The sequence below is a fragment of the Podarcis muralis genome, chromosome 5 (assembly GCF_964188315.1).
Source record: "Podarcis muralis chromosome 5, rPodMur119.hap1.1, whole genome shotgun sequence".
Lineage (NCBI taxonomy): Eukaryota > Metazoa > Chordata > Lepidosauria > Squamata > Lacertidae > Podarcis > Podarcis muralis.
In genome coordinates, this window is record NC_135659.1 from 52,656,996 (window position 1) to 52,678,018 (window position 21,023).

At 40.6% G+C, this 21,023-nt stretch overlaps 1 protein-coding gene across 14 annotated transcripts in view; it reads right to left on the reverse strand.

Moving 5' to 3' along the window:
* PTPRF (protein tyrosine phosphatase receptor type F) overlaps positions 1 to 21,023 on the reverse strand; it is a 467,761-nt gene that overhangs the window by 445,695 nt on the left and 1,043 nt on the right. The window contains exon 1 of one of the 14 annotated variants that reach the window (XM_077928819.1): positions 3,040 to 3,059. The exons of the other annotated variants lie outside the window; for them this stretch is intronic. The gene's annotated coding sequence lies outside the window, so the exon portion shown is untranslated. Of the gene's footprint in view, positions 1 to 3,039; positions 3,060 to 21,023 lie in introns of those variants that run through there. 14 annotated transcript variants of the gene reach the window in all.

Sequence of the window (21,023 nt, forward strand, 5' to 3'; positions counted from 1 at the left end):
CCCCATAAGCATTTTTTCTTCCCCACGTTCCAGTGATTTGGTAAAGGAGTAAAAAGAAAAAAGAAAACACTTTGCTAGACAATCCAGTGCCTGACAAGGATGCAATTCACTCTGCACATGTTCAAATGTTGACTGATAAGCAAATCATGCACACTGTGGGGCTTTGCTTGGATTTCCAATTGTTCATGAAGAACAGTTGCTGACACATTCATAGCAGCAATTCAAGCCCTTTAAGAATGCTAAAACCCCAAAAGACAATACTATATATTCACGTTTGGTGTTTTTATCCCTATTATACATAGACTATCCATGGAGGAATAGAAATGAGAAGTGTTGGAATAACCATATGGATTTTGCAAAAATGGTCTACCAAGTAGTCAGAAATCTAAGGATTGTTCTGTTCTGTTTTGCTTTGCTTTTCTCTTCTCTTTCTTTTCCTCCTTTTGGTTTGTGCTTTTATTTAAATTATTTTTTATCTTTGATATAAAGATGTCAGATATTTGATATTAACCTTTGTATATTTTCTTTCAAACTTTATTTTTTTTTTTTTGAGGGGAATCTTAGTTCCTATTTCCTGATCTTTAAGGCAAAACTCTTATAGATTTAGAATTCTGATCTAACATACACTTTTTCCGTGGAGGAGACTCATATTGTCTTGCAAAATCCATTTCCGTTGCAACAAGAGCCTGGGAAAGCGTTATCCAAAGACGTTTATCCCACTAAGGTCCAGAGGGAGTGGTTGTGAAATAATCGTTTTATGTGTGGCACTGACAAGTAACAGCAACTTTAAAGAGAAGGAAATGCTTTCCTTTCAAACTTCCTTATTTACAAAAAAAAAATAACAAAACAAAAAACTAGAATTGCAGTCATTAAGAAAAACATCTGGTATATTGCTTTGATTTGCAACACTAACTGTTGGACAGAAGCAAAACATTTTCCCCCAAAGAAGCTAATAATTGAGCATTCATATCCATGTATAACCTGTCATTTATTCCCCTCATCAGCAACTGCTCGAGTCTGATAAAATTAAACACTCAAGTCAGGCAGATTTTGTTAAAAGCAATAATTACATTATTACTAGAATATACAATTAAGTAATGAAAAAACCAGAATGACACTGTGCAGCAGTATTTTATCCACTTTTCAAAAATATCACTGGACTGAAAACATGCAGAATAATAGAAAGTAATAACAACACTTCCACTGAACTATCACAGTGCCCAATTTAAAACTTCAGCCACAGGCAAAATACATAAATGATTAGCATTGTGGTGTTTATTTTAATTACACTCTGCAATTAGAATCCAACAGCCTGTCAAATCATTTAAGATCCAGAGAAAACCAATAATTTAAAAGCACTGAGCGCCACTTAGAAAACTTGCCCCTTGTTTGAAACAGACTTGTTATGTCAGACAACTTCCCGACAATATAACAATTGTACAACCAGCCACAAACTGTTTCCCATTCTAGTAATATCTCAATACAATACAGTATATGCATATATGCTTCTGCGTTGATAAGTTGTGAAAGTTCATGCAATCCAGTTTAGACGTGCTCTTGATATTTACAAATGCAACTAACCCATCTCCAAAGCAGAGCAACTAACCCATCTCCAAAGCAGACCATACAGAGATCCAACTTATAATTCTGATGCATCTAAGACCATCAGGACTGGGTTCTTACAGTAGCATGGTGCAATGAATGCCACAGCAGGGCTGTTCCTTCCTGCACTACTAGGGTAATGTGATATGGACCAGAGGAGGCACAGTATGGAATGGTCTTGCGATTCTCAAATTTTCCAGCAACACAGAGAAGCCAGCACAACTATGGCAACAATGTAGTGAACCAGGGTTGTATCCACTGCAAGCCTTACTCGGAGTACGTCAATTGAAATTAATGAAAGTAAGATAGTCATTTCCATTAACCTCATTTGGTCTACTCTGAGCAGGACTAGCACGGTTACACCTCTCAGTCTCTGTTATAGCCAATAGGTGGGTAAGAATGGGTAATTCAGATAACCTACTCCTCAAATTGCCTTTTCCCCTTACAATGTTGCAGCTAATCTGAAGTGAAGAACTGAAATGGGTACCAATCAAATAATAATAATTTTGGCTGGAAATTGTGAGCAACTTCTATCAATTCATTCAGTAAAAACAGACCAAAGCTCTGACCATTTCCCCCCTTTATTTATCAGTTATCAGTTCTACTTTCCCTTTCTCCTCCACCCTGTAATTGCAAAGCAAGGGAAAAGACTTCCTAACTTGTTTGTGCTTTACACCCTTTGCCCCAATGACTATCTTCCTTTGGAGAGGGAGGAAGAACAAAAAAACCCCAATGCAATGGAAAATCTGGACGCAGAATAGGATTTGCATATTTGCTTTATTATAACTTGTTAACATTATATATCTCAAAGATAGAATTTGGGGGTTTTAGCATAACAGTTAGTGCATTAAGGACTATCACCATATCTGGTTATTTGGTGCACTTGTCACATGACAATTATACTGAAACTTCCCCCAATTAACACATCTTAGCAGCACCATTACCCATAGGCATATCATAGAGTGCTCACATACGTTCAGATACCCACCCACATTGACAACAGAACCTTTCACGATTCATCACAATTAGCAGAATTCTTTCCAGATTGATTGATTGATTAATTAATTAATAATAATAATAATAATAATTTATTTGTACCCCACCCATCTGGCTGGGTTTTTCCAGCCACTCTGGGCGGCTCACAATAAAATATTAAAAACATGATAAGGCATCAGACATTTAAAATTTCCCTAAACAGGGCTGCCTTCAGGTATTTTCAGAGTGTGGTCACATTGGCTTGTAGGTACAACAGCCAATCTGCAAAATATCTATTTATGCCAGTAGCAGAAGATGGCTATTTACCCAAACCAAAACGCCAAAAGTTAACAAAAAGATGGCAAAATGTGCAGAGAAAAAATCACCCAATTGTATTTTATGATGTGGGAAATTAAAAACTCAGTAAAATATGAAAACAGCATGTAAGCAAAGTTAAATTACCTTACAAAAAAGATGCATAGTAAAGGTAAAGGTACCCCTGCCCGTACGGGCCAGTCATGTCCGACTCTAGGGTTGCGCACTCATCTCGCTCAAGAGGCTGGGAGCCGGCGCCGTCAGAAGACACTTCCGGGTCACGTGGCCAGCGTGACGAAGCTGCACTGGCGAGCCAGCACCAGTGCCGCACACGGAAACGCCGTTTACCTTCCCGCTATAAAGCGGTACCTATTTATCTACTTGCACTTAGGGGTGCTTTCGAACTGCTAGGTGGGAAGGAGCTGGGACCGAACGACGGGAGCTCACCCCGCCGCGGGGATTCGAACCGCCGACCTTACGATCAGCAAGTCCTAGGCACTGAGGTTTTACCCACAGCGCCACCCGCGTCCCTAAAAAAAAAAGAAAGAAAAAAAAGATGCCTATAAGAAAACAATTGTTTAAGGAGATAAACATACATTCCAACTCAGTGAAGAAGCATATAACAATCCTTAAAAACTAACAAGAGAAGCAGTCCCTCCCCATTTACTGGAATACTATACATAGTAATCCTATTCCACACTAGTTTCAAGCTAGTCAGAAAACATTGTTTAATTAGGGTAGTGTAATGTGTTAAAGAATGTGATTCTGCCCACAAGGAGGGCTGTGGGATCAGCATTTCAAATCCTAGTTCACACAAGACAACTATTGGCTCTGTTGGGAAATGAGTGCTTTTCAGCCTCAGTTCCTATCTGTCAAACAGAAATAAGTGATATCCTGTACAATATGAACATGTTCATTTTCCAAATGCATTCATTCACTCTCAAAATTTAGTGGTACTTCTTGTCCTCTACTAATTTTTGAAGCTACTCTCATCTTCATTCCAGCAATCCTTTTGAGATTTCTTTAAGGGAGGGGTGGGGAACCTCAGCCCTGAGCGGTTTTGCAAGGCTGAAATGTGTCCCTGAACTCTGATAATGCTTTTCTGTTGCTTGCCTGGACAAAGGATATAGAGAAGTGCATGGGTAGAAACTAGCCTACTATACAAAGATAAAATTCACATTTGATGCTTTGCTTAGTGTCCCCCCCCCCCCCCTCTGGTCCAGACCACTACTGGCATGTGGCCCCCAGAAGATTACGCAGTACAGAATGCAGCCCTCAAGCTGAAAAGAGCTCCCCATCCCTGCTTTAAAGCTTAAGAAGTTCATTTGTTTTTGCAATGTTTGACGTACATTCTTTCTTCTATCGTTTCCAACAACAGCATTTCATAAAAATGTATTTTTTTAAAAAATGAACGTATGTGACAGACAAGTAAACTCCAGTTTCACCAAGTGAGAACACAATACATCACTATGCAGACAAAAATAAAATGGCAACACATGCAAGTACAGTCATACCTCTAGTTGAGTTAGGTTCAGGTTGCGGATTTTTGGGTTGCGAGCATGGCAAACCCGGAAGTGTATACTTCCAGGTTTTGCCACGCACGCGCAGAAGCCTTTTGTGTGCTGTGCACAGGAGCGCTCTATTGCATCACACGCAAGCGCAGAAGCGGCGCTCTACTTACAGACTTTTCAGGATGCGAACGGCACCCCGGAACAGATTGCGTCCGTAAGTAGAGGTACCACTGTAAAGAAAACATGGCAAGGAGTAGACAACACAGGTAAAAAAGTTGCGAGCCATACCAACAAACCTACACAAAATATAACTAGATAGAGCCTCTTGCTCAGATATTTGGTGCTTACCGGTAACTCCCAAAACTCACCATGTGTCTTCCTTAAATTTCATTTCATTGTTCTCAATCTACCACTGCTCACTTTTAATCTAGCCCTCCATATAGTTCCTCATCCCTTCCAGTTTTATAACCTCTGCAGAGTCAATGATCATGGCTACAATCCAAAGAGATGCTCAGGCTCACAAAAAGAGCTTCTGCTCACCCAGAAGAATCCCCCCTTTTTTTTTTCTTTGAACAGCTGGGCAATGTGCCACACCGCAAACTTCCCCTCAATTCTTCTCAATTTTTAAAGCAGCTTCTCACACATCAAGAGGGGCTTCTATTTTAAGAAAAAATAGTATAAAGCCCCTTGGGCTCTAGGAACAAGATTCACAGTTCTTAGGGCTCTGGCTCATGATATCTATTATTTCTTCAAAGTCATTTCTGAAAATTGGTAGATAGTACTTATCTTAGGAAAGACCTCATAGATCACCCCAAACTGACAGGCATGTTAGTTAGTAGCCCTGCAGCGGAGATTTCAAAACAATTTTCCACTTCATGGAAGTATGATAACATAACTTGCTTAAAATCATGTCACCTAAAGTTTACTTGTTTATTTCAGTGATTATCAAACTGTACGCAGAACGCACACACACACACCCCTACTGGAATAAAAGACACCAGGAGAAGGAGGGGCACCAAGAGAGGGATCCTGCAGCAGGCAGAGCCAGAGTCTCTTTTCTTTCAGTAGTAGAAGCTTAGCACTGAAGCCACTAGAACTGCTGTGCTATGCTGCAGGGGTGAGTGGGTAACTGGATGCAGCCAGAAGGTCAGATCCTTATCTCCACATCATCCTATGGGACAAATCTGACAGGTGGACAGGGCCACCCACCTGTCAATCACTTTACATCACAGTTACGCCAGGTAATCCATTTTTGTATAGCCGAACGCCCAATGATTATTAGATCTTGCAAACCACTGCACATCACGTTATGCAGATACTGAATCAGCTGCTCAGCACTTGCAAAGTGCTGCGCACCACACTTTGCAGGTTTCGACTATCAGCTGATCAAATGTACCTGTAAGCCTCCTTAGACACAGCAGCATTTTTACCTGTACCCACAGGTACATCTTATGACATCAGATGCAGGGCAGGTGGGGGTGGCTTGGCCAAAGCATCCTGGTGTGCCAGCCAAAGAGAGACAACTGGCAGGCCAAATTGGGTTCATGGGCAAGGGGTACCTCACCACTACTGTAGAGCTTCTTCCCTGTATAGCTGGCTTTAGGAGGGAATGAGATGCACAGATGAAGTCTTCTTTGTCACAGTTGGATTAAAAAACCAATGAACAGATTTTATTTGTTTATATTATTATATCCTGCCTTTCAAATAAAATATTCCAAGGCAGTTTACACAAAGTTTCACAAAAACAATCAGCCTTTTAAAACAAAATAAGCAAACTGAAACAGCAGATAAAACTAGAATTAAAAAAACACTTCCATGCCAAAAGGTGGTTTTTTAAAAAAACGAAAATAAAAGGAACTTCACCAGACACAAGCAAAATAGTGTAGACACAGCCTCCCTGGGAACAGCATTCTACATGTGGCATCACTACCGCACCAACCCTTTTCTTGGTCACAGACAGCCACACTTTATTGGTGAGGACACCTACTTAAAATCCTCTAACAATCAGCTGAGCACATGGGCAGTCTCATGTGGAGGTTTTCAAACCTTCAGGAATCCTAGTCCCAAACCATGAAAGGATTTAGTCAGCACTTTGAATTGTGCATGGTAAACATACTGGGAGCCAGCAAAGCTGGTCATAAAGTGTTGATTTTCCAGTGGGGTGAGCTGCATTTCCAGCAAACCTTAGTTTGTAAAGTTCTGCATGTGTTTCTATTTTACTGTGTTATTCACAGCCATTTATAGGCAGGGGCAGGGGCGAAAGATTACATTCGGCAGAATTAATGTCAACAATAAAATCATACCAAACAGAAAAAAATCTGTCCTTACTACTTCTTTTACCTCTAAAGGTAAAGTATATACCCCAACCTCCTTATATCATGGCTGTGAGTCCTGGAAAACCTGCTCCCTGCCTTGCAGTCCTTTTTCCACCTGGCCTGGGAGGGAGGGGACTTGACAAGACTCCAACTACAGAAACTGAGGTTGCTGAACAGAATCTGTGGTTGCTGTATTGTTTAGGAGTTTTTATGTTTGAAGGAAGTTGCTGCCGTTATTTATATTAATTTCTGGTATGTAAATTTGTTTTTAGATCTTATTTTGATTTATGCAGGAATTATTCATTTTGGTTATGTTATTTTTAATGTATTTTTTGTAATTATGTAATTTCATGTTGTAAGGTAAAGGTAAATAGATAAAGGACCCCTGGACAGTTAAGTCCAGTCAAAGGTGACATTGGGGTGCAGCGCTCATCTCGCATTCAGGCCAAGGGAGCTGGCGTTTGTCCATAGACAACTTTCCGGTTCATTTGGCCAGCATGACTACAACGCTTCTGGCACAACAGAACACCGTGACAGAAACCAGAGCGCACAGAAAAACTGTTTACCTTCCTGCCGCAGCAGTACCTATTTATCTACTTGCACTGGTATGCTTTCAAACTGCTAGGCTGGAAGGAACTGGGACATAACAAAAGGAGCTCACTCCATCACAGGGATTTGAAACGCCAACCTTCCAATCCGCAAGCCCAAGAAGCTCAGTGGTTTAGACCACAGCGCCACCCGCATCTCAAGCCACCTAGAGTATGGTTTTAACTATGGAAAGACAGCATACAAATAGAATGATGCATGTATAGAGTCATACCTTGGATCCTGAACGCCTTGCAACTCAAACATTTTGCCTCCTAGATGCCGGAAACCCAGAAGTGAGTGTTCCAGTTTGCTAACGTTATTTGGAACCCAAACGTTTGACACGGCTTACGATTGGCTACAGGACCTTCCTTTGGTTTCTGAATGTTTTGGAAGTCGAACGTACATCCAGAACAGATTCTGTTCAACTTCCAAGGTACCACTGTATATGATTTTTGTTATAAAATAAGGAGTGGAATGCCAAGGGAATTAAAGGGTACCACTGGAGCAAGTACAACCACTTTCCTAAACCAACAGCGAAGTACCATCTGGAGCAAATGATTAGACATATGCGGATTATTTATGAATTTATTCTTAGAGAACAAAAAGGAATGAAAATGAAGACCCTCTATCTGTTCAGATTCTAAATGAAACCATGGTTTGTTTTTATCTTCTGGAAGCTGATTTGCCAGGTAGTACAATTCTAAATTCGGGATTCCCTAGCCCCCATCATGATTAGCAACAAACGACATAAAAAGTGTAAATTTGAAAAAGGAAGTTTGAAAAAGAGTCACCATTTTAATTACCACTAATCTAATACAATATTGTGAAGTTCTCTTTTCTAAAACATTTTATATGCTGATTAACAGAACGCCAGAGCCAACTATAGTTGTCTTTGAACAGCAAAAAGGTAAAGGTAAGACCCCTGACAGTTAAGTTCAGTCGCAGACGACTCTGGGGTTGCGGCGCTCATCTTGCTTTACAGGCTCTGCGTTTGTCCGCAGACAGTTTTTCCAGGTCATGTGGCCAGAATGACTAAGCTGCTTCAGGTGCAATGGAACACCAAAATCAGCAGTCGGAAATGCCGTTTACCTTCCTGCCGGAGTGGTACCTATTTATCTACTTGCACTTTTTGGTGTGCTTTTGAACTGCTAGGCTGGCAGGAGCTGGGACTGAGCAACAGGAGCTCATCCCGTCGCATAATACAGCATACTGTATTCAAGTTTCTAGTGATAAATATACTCATATTTCAGTTTTATGTAACATGTTAATGTTCAATAGGCTTCTTACTGCTTTTGTATATGAGGAGGGACATTAAAACATTCCTCTTATTCAATAAAATCAGTTACCTTCCAAATTACTTCTCTAAACTCTGGCTGTTTTCCACACTGTTGCCTGGATCCCATACAAAGGAAAAATATAGAGCAGGTGGACGTTTCAGGCTCTCTGTCTTTGTCTGGTGTTAGGGATGCTAAGATGTATCCAACTGTAAGCTTCCTTTCACTGAACTTTTAAGGAGAAGCTTCTGTAATTATTTGATTTCATGATTTGGGGATTGGGAGAGAGACTAGATGAAGTATGAAACATGAAGTGTTGGAAAGAAAATGAGAGTGTCGTTCTGTGCAGATAATTAGTTCATGTATCAGCCAACTTTCAATAATAGTCCATATTAAATCTTGCTGGACTAAAAATCTAAATGCATTTACTAGCCTCAACTGTTAAGTTCAAGACTTACATATGGGCATTTCCTATGGAGGCAGCAATAAAGTCAGAAAGAAACACAAGTATATTAGATATGAATTTCTGTTTCCTAGGTCTCCAGAAAGCAATAACAGTTTTTTTCACACGTTTACAATTTTTATTTTAACAAGAGATATGGAAAACGAGATCAAGCGCCTTTCAGCTTGCTGAAACACTTGTTTCCATGGGTTCAATTCTCCTTAGTACCTCACACAACGTAATTGAAAGTTGCCCAGGAACAAGATCAGAACAACGAAACAGAATTCAGGAAGTAAATTCTCCACAGAGGAAAACAAAGACACAAACCATTAAAGATGCCTCATATGATTGAGGTTAAAAACTAATTATTTCATGGAGCTCCATTTCAAAAACAACCAGATGTTCAAAAAGGAACACTAAGTTTATTGTTTCAACCAAAAGTTACAAAGAACGCCCAAAAGGGAGGAGAGAGAAAAATGCACAAATGCCTTTACACAGAGGTGACATGAACAAACTAGTTATAAAAGACGTTCTATAAAAAGAAACATTTTTGTTTGCAGGTCAAAGAGAAATTTAGAAAATCAGTTAATAAATGATAAGAACATTGGAGCCACTGCAGCTTTTAGGCACAAAGGATGTTGTGTTTCTAGGGCACTGTGTTTCACGAGCCATACTGTTTGTTAACTGCTTGCATTTCACTATGCTTGGTTAATAAAACGGTCAGATATTTCTTGTTATTTGTTTGTCTATAGATCCACTCAGGTTTGCAAAGTGACATAGTTCCAATTATTGTTTTATGCCAGAATGCTACAAAAACTACAACAGTAATTATCATTTTAGCATGGTTATGTTATGAGAAGCAATTTCTAAAAGTTCTATCATCCCCAAAAAATTATCAAGGTGCCCATCAACTCCTTTTCTCAGCCTTGATTGATGATTGTTTCCAAAAGCTGGTGATGGCAGATAGGGCTGGGCGATATATCAATATATTGTCCAAAGCCAGTTTAAAGTTCACATCGTGATAACTGTTTCATAATATTTGACCTGGCAATATATCACGAATCACAATGTGCCTGAGGGCTAGGTGATATCTGGTTTTCAACGTTGCAATAACTTACCAGATGAACATCACAGTAACCTACCAGTTAAACACTGTCTGCTGGCAGTCTGACAATCCCAGATGATTTGGATTCACTATGACTCATCACCGTAGTGGATTGTCCTGAATACCACCATTTGGTAGCCAAGCCCCCAACCAAAAGTCTCATTTGGTTGCATATTGGCTTGCCTGCTGCTGAAAGTGACCATGAGGTTATTGATAATATAATCATTTATACATTTTAGACCCTTAAGTAGTAGCAGTTGCCAGGACACTGTCCTGTTCGCCTCTGTGTAATTCCTTCCTTATTTCAGATATAGAAATATATTGCAATGTTTTGCTGCTGATATATCATAATACCGAAAACCAGTTATCACCCAGCCCAAATGGCAGATTGTTGCTCTGAACCATAGCACATATGCTGTGTTTTGCAGGGCTTCGTGTTGTCGTCCCCCATGCTACTTAAGACCTACATAAAACTGCTGAGTGAGATGTCATCAACCTGTAGATAGCACCCACCTCTACTTCTCCTTCTCATCAAATTCAGGTAAAGCCATAGGAGTGCCGAGTCAACAACAGGATTCTATAATGGGCTAGAAGATGACTAACAAATGTCAATCCAAACAAGATGGTGGTTTATTTGCCCAGAGTAGCAGCATTCAACCAACACTTCCAAAGTCTCAAATTTATAATCTGAGGGTATCATTAGCTGCAGCCTTGACTTTGGAGGCCTAAGCAGCTTCTGTGGCATGACACAACTTTCACAAGTTACAGCTGGTATGCCAGCCGCAGCCCCTTCTGGACAATCCAGTTAATGTTATGTTTGCATAATAGTAACAGGTCTTTGCATAGCTGTTCAATGTACCATGTTGCAGATTATCTAACTTTTCTAACACTGGCTAGAAGCAAAGTCACAGAAGGTATATAGCCACTTAACAATTCAAGACTGATTGTGTTAGTCATTTGTCTCCCCTAGATGTCAATGGGAGTCTATTTTTTTTCTTCTGGTCTGTTCAGGATGTGACTTGAAAGAGGTTGCTTGTGTTTTCCTCTGCAGGCCCTTTAACTTAATTCATACATTCATGTGTAGGAAAACGGCCATATAGATCATGATGTGCAATAATCCTGTACAAATGTTTTGCTGCTTCTGAAAATGCTTCTCTGGCACCGTAACCAGGTCAACGCGAAAGGGTACAAAAGATTGTGATCTATTGTCAATGGCACTTCCCAGCCAAGGAATTCACACTGCAGACAGTTAAGTATTTATTGTCAAAGATAACACAGTCGCTTCTACATCTCTGCATGTCTATGCACACCAATCTAACAGCTAGGCAGCTATTCCCAGGTCCACACTCTATGGAGCAGTTGCAGCAATGATGGGGCCACTCCCCCTCCACCAGTTTATATACCTTCACCCGACAGGCTGCGTGCACACAGTCTGAGACTGCACCAGTGTGGAAACTTTCTCACTACATCCCTTTTCAATTCCCTCCTGGTTCTGGGAGACAGTGGTACAGGAAAGGGTGGAGAAGCACCTAGCCTTTCACTTGCCTGACTGCCTCTTTCTCGTCTTCTTCTGAGGCATCCTGTGCTCCAACCTCTAGTTCTAAAGCTTCCCCTGCCTCCAATTCTTGCCTCCTGGCTGGCAGAAGCCTCTACAAACCACCGTCCCCACTCCTGAGACAGCCTGCTGCCCCTGGTGCACACTCATCAGAGGCCTGCCAGCCCGACATCTATGATATCACTATGAGACAGATCAGAGCCCATATTTTCCTCTAACAATTACAATACATAAGTAGGATCTCTCTTGCTTCCCAAAACCTGGGAAGAAAATAACTGAGGACAGCAATGTTCCACAAGTCCTTCCCTGGCACCTGTAGAGTTCCCTTCCACTGCTGAAATTAGGCTTGAAGCAAGCATTCACAGAATAAGGTGTGTGTGCTTGGTTGTGGTAGGAGCAGTTGCCCATGACTGTTTATCCAGTTTGCAAATGTGCTCACAGGCTCAAAAATGTTGGCAACCTCTGTGCTAAGTGATCAGGATGTAAAGTGCAAGCTCCTAAAGAACAAGGGCACGGCCCTGCAAATCCTGTCATCTCTTTCAGGAGTTGCAGATAACCCAAAAGAGGTTTGGGTCTCTTGCATGTTGTTTTATATGCAAGAAAGATCAACTCACTCACCCTTGAGTGCTGTGGCATGCACAGATTATATGAAGTATGGGTAGGGTCTTATTTTACCTTGGGCTTCAGAAAAGTTAAGCAACTGTACAAATTGCCTCTCAGAGCACTGCCACCCCCTTCCCAAATGTTTGTGGAAATGTTGGGGAAATGGGAAGGCAAGAGAGAGAAGGGGATGGGGTGCTGCTAGTGTTAGTGAAGTTGCTCACCTTCCTTGTAGCTTAGGGTAGGGTTCTTCTAAGTTGTTTACTTGCCTTGTTCTTTCTCCACCATGACACATTCATCCCTCCCCTCAGACCCAAAGTTCCTCCTTCAACTTTCCCTGTCTACTCATTTCACTACCTCTCATTACCACTTCTCTCTGGCTTCCCTTGCAATGCTGCCTCAGATGGGTCCTGAGGGTGGACATTCTCCTCCTCATAGCCCCCCTTTTCAGATATACAGTGGTGCCCCGCAAGACGAATGCCTCGCAAGACGAAAAACTCGCTAGACGAAAGGGTTTTCCGTTTTTTGAGTCGTTCCGCAAGACGAATTTCCCCATGGGCTTGCTTCACAAGACGAAACGTCTTGCGAGTTCTTGCGAGTTTGTTTCCTTTTTCTTAAAGCCGCTAAGCCGTTAATAGCCGCTAATAGCCGTGCTTCGCAAGACGAAAAAACCACAAGACGAAGAGACTCGCAGAACGGATTAATTTCATCTTGCGAGGCACCACTGTAGGTACACTGCTAGTGTTGACAGGAGTTTCTGTTGTTGTTCCTTCTTTCCTGTCATATGGCTAGAGACAAAAGTGAGAGTGAAGACTTCCTTAAGAGGCAGGTGCTAAAGGCCATCTTGAGATGCTGCTGCCGTGGACACCTCATGGTGCAGCTGCAGGCAGTACAGATACTACCACAGAGTTTGGCTGCAGCTGAAAGGCTCGCCTAAGGCTCCAACAACAACCAGTCTGTTTCAAGTGAAAAACCAGAGGATTGCCACCAAGAGAAAATAAAATGGACCCAAATCTTGAACAAACAAGTGCTCTCTCTTTCTGTGTTCTTTGAAGCAGCACATGCAGTGAAGCAAGATCCCTTCCTTGGGGTAGGAGAGAGGTATCGTTTCATTCCACTTGAGAATGACTGGCTAGTGAGCCAACACAAAATTTATGGACCTCTGAATGAAGATGTGGGTGCACTGATGCAGAAATAGTTGATTCCAGCTGAGCAGTTGTAATTATGACCAAATAACACCTGTGTAACTGAACACCACAAGTTATTTGATCATGCATATGAACTCTGTAAATGCCTACACTAAACAAAGAGACTTTAAAAAAAAATTCATGTAACAGGTCAGGACACGTAAGTCACCACAGAATAACCACTCACCACCAATCTCCTACAAGGTTATGCTGAAACCAATACTCCAATTTTTATTTGACAAGCATTAACTACAGCTATCTTTTTTCCTGAACTTCCTCCCTCTCCTATGCCCAACCTCTTTGGCTCTGAAATTTACTTTTTTAAAATAATAATAATAATAATAATAATAATTTATCATGTATGTGAAAGCACTTTGCTTTAGGGCAGAGGTGGGGAATCTCAGGTACAGGGGCCAAATGCAACACTCCAGGTCTCTCTATTCAACCCTCAGCATTATCCACAGATCTCGCTCCTTCTTCGCAGACCCCATACCTCCCAAGTCCTGCTCCAAGCCCTCCTTGCGTGCTTTTGCTTGCCTGGAAGTGTCCTTGAACTGAAATAATGCCTCTTCCCTGCCTGGATAAAGAAAAGTACATAGAAACATCTTGCTGGAATGTAGCATACTGTCTAAAGGCAAGCCACATCTGTTGCTCCTCCCAGTTTTGCGGTTCACAGCATAAAAATGCAAAATAAAAACAAAATGCATAATAAGTGAAAGTAAAGAGCAAAGAGAAAAAAATACTCCAAGGAAATAAAACAATTCCAACCAGAAATATATCTACTACACCGACATGTTAATCAAAAGAAAAGATGGTCCAATAACAGAAAATTCACACTGGCCATACAGGAGACCTAGGTAAATTCCTGCCTAATACAGATATATTTCATTTTCAAAATCTGTTTGCTGTACAGGTTTCAACTTTCACTAAGTATATTTGGATTCAAACTCTTACTCAACCACGGAATTCACTAGGCCAATCATAATCTCTCTACCTAACCGATCTCACAGGATCATACTGAGGAGTTAAAATCAGAAGAGCCATGTATACTGCTCTATGCTCCTTGGAGAAAGGGCAGAAAAAATGAATGCCTAATAAAATGTCATCTGGGCTCTCAATGGTATCAATAGGCAATGAACATACATGTTGTGCCATTTCAACATACATGCACAAATACATGCCATTTCAACCCATCCTACTGTGCTGAAAGGTCTTTCCTGGGCCCAACTTGATCAAGTCAAGTCAAGTTAATGAAAGTGTTAACAAATCATCATCACCTCACCCCTCTATTTCTGATATTTAATCTGTGAATATCAATGCTAATGTAACCAAAATGGAACCATCCATGCATAAGAGCATATAAGGCAGCTTTGCAAAATCTCAGAGGTTGCAGGAATTCAAAAACAAACTTAACTAAAAGCAACTCAATAAAGGCTGAGGATGCCAAGTGGTCACAGAATGCTCACTAATAGTTGGGAGTGGATATAGAAAGCCAAGCAGGAGGGGAAATGGAATAGAGCAGTCTGAACAGGAGCATGCCACACTGCAACATTCTGTCGCAAGTCCCTCTTTTACATACTACGTACAGTGGTACCTCTGGATGAGAACGGGATCCGTTCCGGAGCCCCATTTGCATCCTGAAGCGAACGCAACCCGCGTCCACACGGGTCGCGATTCGCCACTTCCGTGCATGCTCGCGACATCATTTTGAGCATATGCGCATGAGCGAGTAGTGAAACCCGGAAGTAACGCGCTCCGTTACTTCCAGGTCGCTGCGGAGCGCAACTCGAAAATACTCATCCCGAAGCTACTTCAACCCGAGGTATGACTGTAATGCCAAACGTATCCAAGTAGCTAGTCTTATACAGCTAGAACGGGATCACAGACATACAGGCAGGAGGTATGAGTAGACTTGGGGAAACAACAAGGTGTGAAGAAGTAAAAGAAAATTCATGAGGAAAAACTAAAGGAGTAACTGCTCCACAAAACAGCCCAAGGGGGCTGAGCATGCCATGAAGCCACAAGACTGAGTGGCCATGAAGTGTTGGCTTTGAGGGTTGGATAGAAAAACAAAGGGTGAGAGGGAATGGGATATAGTAGCAGAAGGCATGGCTGAATAGGACACTGAATAGGAGCATTCCACATTTTACTGCAACTCCCACTTTTAAGACACATTAATAAACCTGCAAACCTACAACTGAAATTCAATGCAACAGCCATCACTTTTCTGTAAACTGCAATTATTTCCCCATTCCCCTGTTGGCACATAGTCATTGATTCAGATAATGTAACTTGAGACTGCTTTGCACATGCAAAAAGTCTGAACAATATTCTAGGTAGCAATAACCATGACTTCTTGGCCAATATTTTTAATAATGATGAAAGAAATGTTTTAGTAGAAGTGAAAACTGCTGACTAAGAAAGCAGAGCATAAACAGTAATTAAAAGACAACATTTTTGAAAACGTGATTAAGAAATGTGAATTGTTTAAAGCAGTCTGCCCCAAGGTTTTTCAAGGCAAGGTAGAGATAACCACTGTGGTATCCACTGAACAAATCCAAGTTAAATTAATATTTAACTAACAGTAAAGCAGCAAGCAGAAATAAACCAGGTTCTTAACAAGCAGTAGTTGTCCAATATGACGTATCTCTTCTGAGCATTTTAAAATATCCTCCCATCTTATCTATAAGACAAAGAGCTAGAAAAAATAAAAAGTGAATTATCAGGATTGCAGCAAAAGCCCCCACACTACTGAATTTATGCCTTCAGACCTCCATTTCTGGGTAGCTATAAAAAAAATTAAGCATTACACCATTTTATTGCACAAATCATGCAGTGCACTCTTTAGATGCATACCACTTCAAGTATAACTGTCAAATTATTCCATCAGTCATGGATACTTTAGCTGAGATTCCTGCATTGCAGGGGGTTCAACTAGATGACCCCCAGGGTCCCTTCCAACTCTACAATTCTATGATTCAAAAACTATGTGATCCTCTTATCCTGCATTGTACAAGGGACACTTAATATTTCCGTGCTGGATTAGCATTACACATCAGCATTTCCCCCTAACATCTTAGATATAGCATTTTACCATTATTATAATATTTGTGTTCCATAATGGGAACTAAGTAGTTTAACTCTTAGCCTCTTCTGAAAAGCACTTTAGAAACCATTGTAAAATTGGAATGCAGAAAGGTTTGCCCTTCATAATATACTAACAAGTCCAGAAAACTGCTGTCTAGTGGTATTTAGCTGATCCAACAAATACTTGATGGGTTTGTAAGTTTACAATCCTATTACCATATAAAATACACATCTCAACCTTTTCATAACCACGCAAGCCACGGTATATGAAAGTGTCAATTACACACTATGCTGCCACAAACATGTTAATCACACTCTGCTGAAACAGTTTACGTAAGCTCTCGTCTTATTCAAGTATCTTTAAGTAACATCCAAGGAATCCATTTCTTTTGGGGGAAACTCCTGATTAGGTTGATATCAGTTAAAGTCTACAGTAACATAACTGCAGGGGCAGGGAAAAGAAAGGCCCCAGATTTAGGGCCTGATGAAGGTCAATACGATCAGCAACAATATGTTCCTTACAGAAGTTGCTCTGCATCTTTTAGAAACATTTGCTGGCAAAAGAAATACTGAAATTGAGATGTATAATGGGCCAACATTCTAAAAACTGTGCTTCTTTGGCAGTAAGCTATTAGCAGGCTCCAACAATGTCATTTGCAGATTTAAGTATATAGACTCCAAAGAAAATGTATGAACCTATATTACAAGTAGATTTACAGAAGGTCAAAATCTCAGCTGAAACTCATCTTCTTTAAGCAATTCTTCTCAAAGCCCACAAAAACTCAGTTTTCTTCTGTTACACTTATATTTTTCCTTCCTCAGAGACGCATTCTCCAACAACTGCTGCTGGCAAAAGACACAGATGCTGGTGAGACTTTCTTATGAGCACCACCACAATAAACCAGAATGAAAACAATCCAAACATTACTTATAGCCCATGTGAACCAAAAGGCATCAATACAGAATTGTTCATACTTTATTTGCTAAATATTCTGACACTTTCAGCAGAACAGAGGAAGGCTGGCTATGACTTCTTATACTGTTTCTGCCAAAAGCCAACACACTATCATGGGTAAGCAGTACATAAAAAAGCAAACAAAGGCATATGGCGATATTTATAACCAAGCTGAATTATAAAAATCTTCTGCGCTAAGGGATGCATTAGCTCTTTGTCCATAAGCTGTTTAACTCTTTGCTATGAATGCCTTCTCCAGAAATGGGAGGAATGCCAAAGCAGGTCACCCTCAAAGTTAGTGAGTTAAAAGCAACCTACTGGAAACACAAATAAACTAACACTGATTTATAACTGGCTTAGTTCACAAGGTTGGCTGTTGTGATGACAGGCTACATTGATTTCTTATTGATAAAGTTAAGTTTGCTGATCACACTCTTGAATGTAAGTACTATCTCAGAACCACAGCTAAAACAATGGCATCATGGCAAAGTAATAAACCAAGGATTAAAGTACACTGACAGCAACATAAAACTGGCCACTGTGAATCAAGCATCAAGATAATGAGTGCTATGCACATCAAGTAGTTTTTTAAATGAAGATATTGTCACCCCAGGGCCTCTAGCGACAAGGAGAAGCAGCCTACAGCATTGGCAATCTAAAGCTGTCATGTAGCATTTTCTTTTTAAAGATGAGCATATATGGTCATTAACAGAAGCAAATATAAGACTATCAACCAGGCACTATCCCTGCACAAGTCTCACATAAATTAACTGAAGTTGAACTCAAGATCATCTATGTTCCTGCATTCTTACTCCTTTGAATAAGACAGCATTCCTGGTGGATTGTGCTCTATTTGTTCATTATTTTCATGGCAAAGTTAATTTATGCTTGTAATTCAACACTTTCCTGTTCACTTGTGGTGAGCAAAAACTGCCCAAAGAAAATCAGGAGCCTCCTACAATTTTGAGAAGACAAACACAGACATGGGCAAAGCCTCCATAATGTAACCAGTTAACTTGGGGCTACATTATGGAGGCTGTGAATTGGGATTGTTCACCTCCTAACTACAAGGATGAATTAACAATATTCAAAGATTGCAAAACACTGGAAACATTAAGATAGCTAATTTCTCAACCCATAGCTATGTCTTCAACAAATCACTCTGTATAATTCAGTTATCTACTTGACAAGTGGCCATTTTGACAGCACAACTACAGTTGATAACATGTATGACAGATAGCTAAATACGGTAAGTATGATCCTAAGTACTCTTTGGACCATCACCCTTTGTGCATACAAGTTATCTACATGCATGCATGTTTCTTAAGAGTGGAAATTTTTATGGTTTTAATCTTTATGGTGAATACTTAGTTTGCACTTTCAAGAGCTGAAACAGCTTAACTGAAACAATTGATAAAGGAAATAACCAAGGGTTTCATGCATTCATTTCCCTTCATTCTGTTAATATATTTCACACAGCTACATTACTCTGCACAATACTGAACTCAAATTTATTCATAGTTCAGGATTGTGCACAGCCATGTAAAGCCAACAGCATGAGGTGTTTAACAACTGGCAAGTGTAAAACTGAAAATGTTACTCTCATTCCTGATATTCAGAAGCAGTCTTGGGATTTCATACAGTCTGCCAGTCACTGCTTCAGTTAAAAAGAAACCAACAGGTTGAGTGGGAGCTGGCTGACAAAGTGCCTACACCATTTGCATTTTAAAAGGGCCCTTTTCTTCTCTTCTAAAGTACTCCTGCCAGTCCAACAGGGGGCAAAAGTTTACATTTTGAGCACAAGCATATTAGAAGACCTCAGAGATTGAATGTGGCAAAAGAGAAATAAAAAAGGAATTTATAGTAGCAGGGTATATTCTCTCACCTAACTCTGAAGGGAAACCTACCACTGTCTTCATTCTATACTAAGGCTCTGAGAAATACAACAGCACCTAAGCCACTGACATGTAGAGGAACTTTGCTCAGCTTTTAACACTCCCTGCCAACTACTATTTAACATGCTGCATATTTATATTTTATTTTTAAAAAAAATTAATTGCCTCATTTCCCCCCGCAAATGTTATTCCAAGAAAAAGAAACCAGCATCACAGAAAAAAGCTAATGTTAAGTACACAGAAAACACTCCATAATTTTTATCCACTTCTTCCTTTGAAGCAAACAAAATGATAAATGCTAATAAGCAACTGTCAGAGAAAAAATGTGATTCAGGTAGTTTTCTAATTACCCCATGTTTAGCTCAGAGCACAAAGCATAGACTTTGAAGCAAAAAGGCACCTTTCTAAAGCTGTCTGAGTTAAAAAAAAACAAAAAAACCACAAACCAGTCTGACCAAAGCTAGGAAACTCATTGTTTCTCTCTCATTTCTTTCCATCAATCTGCAGTCAAAAAGAACAAAGCGGAGAAATAAAAAACCCGACACTCTTGGTTGCCATTTGAAAGGATGAAGCAGGCATTCTGAAAGCATCTGGTTTCGAGGCTCTTACTGGAGTGGTGTCACTGCTTTGCTTTTCCAGACTGTATGGTAGACCTGGGACAAATCCAAAAGATTGTATTTCTAAACATTTCTTTCAGGGTGGAGAAGCAGGCGAGGCAAGGCAACATTCCTGACCGTGCAAGTCTTAGGTTCTAGGCACCGCAGGTGAAGTCAGGCAGACTGATCATGTCTATTCTTCACCTTTTCAAAACGCCATTGGGGGGAAATATACACCGAGACTGATTTTCTTACAGGCGCTACCACAGTATATTACGTCTTCCAGTGGGAAAGGTCACCAGGCCACGTTCATTAACATGGAAAACAAACCTCATGTTTCCAGGCTGCAAGAGTATTTGGACATTTGATGCTTTCATTCTTATTCTTTTCACATATTAAGGTTTCTTTTTAATCTAAAAAACAACTCTTTCAGCACACGATCAGGAAGAAAGGTCTTTGAATTTCTTTATTTTAAATTAGTGTCTACAACCAACACCACCATTTGATTAAAACAAAAAGTTCTGCATTTTGTGCCTGCCATGAACAAAGTATGCAAATCGAGGAAGGGCGGAGAGGAGAACATACACATGCCGTATCATGCAACAGTTCCAAAACAGGTACAATGCAAGTCTCCGTGTAATAAATAATATGAACTAAACACACACACGCACACACATGGAGGCCAGCGCGGAAAAAACAGCCAAGAATCCGTGCAGGTGGTGGGGGGTGGGGAGGAGAAAGAACCCTCAGCTGAAATCCGGATTTTTTGTATGTTTAAAAAAGAAAAGGAGTCAAGTGAGAATGGCGTCGGCAGGTAAGAGACGGGCGGACCGGGCAACAACCCCTCCCCCCTCTTGCACGCACAACTCCATTAACCGAGAGTGGATCGGGTCCAAAAGGTTTCTTCTCCCCGAGGAGGGCAAGTTGCCGCTGTGGGAGCGGAGGAAGAATCCCAGGGCAACAAGGGGAAAGAAGGCGCTTCTGCCCCAAGGATCGAGGTTGATCCCGCCGAAAGCGGCGG